This window comes from Bufo bufo, chromosome 6, assembly GCF_905171765.1.
Source record: "Bufo bufo chromosome 6, aBufBuf1.1, whole genome shotgun sequence".
In the NCBI taxonomy this organism is placed as follows: Eukaryota; Metazoa; Chordata; class Amphibia; order Anura; family Bufonidae; genus Bufo; species Bufo bufo.
The window spans coordinates 158,293,447-158,296,708 of NC_053394.1; the positions used below are offsets into that span (position 1 = coordinate 158,293,447).

The following is a 3,262-nucleotide window of genomic DNA, read 5'->3' on the forward strand; positions in this document are numbered from 1 at the left end:
AATGAATTCAGCCAGCAAAGGAAGCACTATGTATAATACCAATACATTAGTAAGTGGCTTGTATTAAAGGGGTTATCCAGTTCTAAAAATACCCCCTTCAATGGCCGGTTTCGTCCTGTAGAACATACTTACAGCGCTCCCCAGTACCTGCGGATCCCTGCAAGGGTGTGCAGCCAATAGCAGGCCGTGACGGTGACCAGCCTCCTTGCATCACAGGTGATGTCACCCATGCAGGGATCCGGGGAGCGGTGTAAGTATGATCTATAGTAGGGGCCCAGCCATTGTGGGGGGCAAATTTAGAATTGGATAACCCCTTTAACTTTCTCTACATGATAATTGCTCTTTGCTGAAGTGACAAAACCCCTTTAAGTAATGTCTATAAAGAGGTGTACTTCTAAAGGCTTTGCAATTTGATTGAAAGCTGTATTCTACTATTAAATTATTATTGTTGATACCCTTCTTTTTGCATTTCTTTACATGCTCTCACAAGTTTGTATGCAGTGCTGCTTCTTGCCATTACAGGGGTTATCCCATGATTGAAGGGAGTTTATCAGCAGTATTGACCATGCAGAACTGCTGACAGCACTAGGACAAACATACATTTTGTGGAGCTTTTATTATCGGGAGTAGTTTGAATATGAACTTTTATTATGCTAGGTACTGCTCCTGCAAGTGCACTGGGAGCAGCTGTTGTGGTCTCCTGGTTGGATGCTACAGCTGTCACTCAGAGCAGAGAGGAGTGTCTGTGAAACAGCTCAATGCAGCGAGCACTTCACAGTGAAGCTCCGCCTCCAGTGCATGAAATGGCACTGACAAATATAGCCGAGCATCATATTTGGTATCCTCATAATTGTACTAACCTATGAAATAAAGTTAATGGGGGAGATTTATCAAAACTGGTGTGAAATCCACCTTAAATTTTTTAGCGCTCCTCTAAAGTAAGGAAATCTGGTTGCTATGGGCAACTAAGACAGTTTTCCTTTACACCAGTTTGATGTCCCCATTGTCTTTATTCCTCATGTTAAAGTGTCTAAATTTAAACCCACAGAAGAGCTAATAAAAGTGAATTAATTATATGAACCCCAAAAATGGTGCATTTGAAGAGTTCAAATCCTCTTTCAAAAATACAAGCCCTTACATACATACAGAAAAAAAAAATATTGCTCTAGGAATGTGACAATGAAAAACACATCATAAAAACCCAAAACAGGTTGGTCCTTAAGGGTTTATGTGAAATCGGTACACGTGGAGAGTGATGTTATGACGTGGAACTGTGATTAACCCTGCCGCCTAAACCCTTGATTGCCACAATCAATACAAAATGGTGTCCTAGCTAGGATTCTAGTAATTCATCGGAGGCCCAGCCACCAGCATGCAGTCAGCTCTGTGATCTTATGAAGGACCCCTAGCATGTTAGGCCAAGCCTAGATATGCCCTAGCAACTGCCTCTGTCAATAATAACACAATGTAATGTACTAGCATATAGATGACATGAGAAATTGTATAAGAATGTTCTTAAAAATATATAGTAAACACGATTATTTTAAATAAAGTTTATTGCTCGCAAACAGGAAATAACACTGACATATTGGATACCCCCGCCTCTTTGGGAGGTCAGATTTTAGGTCTACTGTCTAATATAACACTTATTAATGCAGTTTTGGTTGGTGATCTCAGTGGTTTGACTGTAATTTATTCAATCTATTTTTTGGGCCTTCTCATCATTGAAGAGGTTTATGAAATGAAAATATCTCTGTTTTATTTCCAGAAACAGTGCCAGTTCCTGTTAAAGCGGTTGTCCCCCCCCCCCCCCCCCCCCAAAAAAAAAAATTCTACCTAGGGATGAGCGAATCGATATGTGTCACTAGTAAGAGTTCTACATCTGGATCGATCTAGCAATTATCACTCATAATCCCGCTTCAAACTGAAAATCTCAGCCTGAACAATCTGCCCTTTAAATGCGTTTACCAGGTGTTTAATATTGATGACCTATCCTCAGGATAGGTCGTATATGTCAAAAAACCGCAGCACTCGCTTGCCTTCAATTATGCAGGATTTATTCACCAACAAAAATGCTATGTTTCGACCGTCAAGGTTGCTTGAGAAAGACCATGACGGTCGAAACGTCGCATTTTTGTTGGTGAATAAATCCTGCATAATTGAAGACAAGCGAGTGCTGCGGTTTTTTGACATATACAACGCATCAAAGGGGGATCTTCAGACTGGCTCCCAACACGGCTGGCACCACCACAAGAAAGGTTTCATTTTTTCGTTGTGCTGCTATTAACATTTTTTCTATCCTCAGGATAGGTCATCAGTATCTGCTTGGTGGGGGTCCGACTCCAGGCACCCCCGCTGATCAGCTGTTTGAAGAAGCTGCATCGCATCTTCCTAGATCAGTGACCTCACGTTCATCGGTCACATGTCCTAGGCACAGCCTAGTACCCATCATTTAATGGATTGTGCTGTGTTTTGTAAGCTGTGAGGAAGCCATGGTGCTTACAGGAACTCCATGGCCTCTTCAAACAGCTAGTCGGTGGGGATGGTGGGCGCCGGACCCCCACCGGTCTGGAATTGATCAATATTAAGCACATGGGAAATCCCTTTAAAGGGAAGAATGTGCAGACTGAGGAGAACTTCTGATTGAAACAGGATTGAGTGACAATGATTACATTGATCTTTTTGGGGATAAAAAATGAAGTGTGTGTGGGGGGGGGTCATTGATTAAAGGGGTTTTCCAAGATTTTCTTACTGATGACCTATCCTCAGGATAGGTCATCAGTATTTTGATCGGTGAGGGTCCAACACTTGGGACACCCGCCGATCAGCCGTTTGAGAAGGCTGCAGCGCTCCTGTGAGGGCCGCGATCTTCTCTCTGCTTTTCTTAGGCTATTTTCACACTTGCGGCAGTGTGATCCGGCGGGCAGTTCTGTCGTCGGACCTGCCCGCTGGATCCGCCGATCTGGATGTGACTGAAAGCATTTGTGAGACGCATCCGGATGCGGATCCGTCTCACAAATGCATTGCAAGAACGAATCCATCTCTCCGCTTGTCATGCAGACAGACGGATCCGTCTTGTATCTTTTTTCACATTTTTACCGGTCTGCGCATCCGGCACTAATACATTCCTATGGGGAAAAATGCCGGATCCGGCATTCAGGCAAGTCTTCAGTTTTTTTCGCCAGAGATAAAACCGTAGCATGCTGCGGTTTTATCTTTTGCCTTATCAGTCAAAATGACTTAACTGAAGACATCCTGATGC

General features: G+C 43.3%; 1 long non-coding RNA gene across 1 annotated transcript; it reads left to right on the forward strand.

Annotated features, from left to right (window-relative positions):
• Window positions 1–1,682: 1,682 nt before the first annotated feature.
• Window positions 1,683–2,689, forward strand: LOC121005408. Its single transcript, XR_005779934.1, has 2 exons — window positions 1,683–2,004; window positions 2,311–2,689. It is a non-coding gene; the product is annotated as an uncharacterized LOC121005408 (long non-coding RNA).
• Window positions 2,690–3,262: the final 573 nt, after the last annotated feature.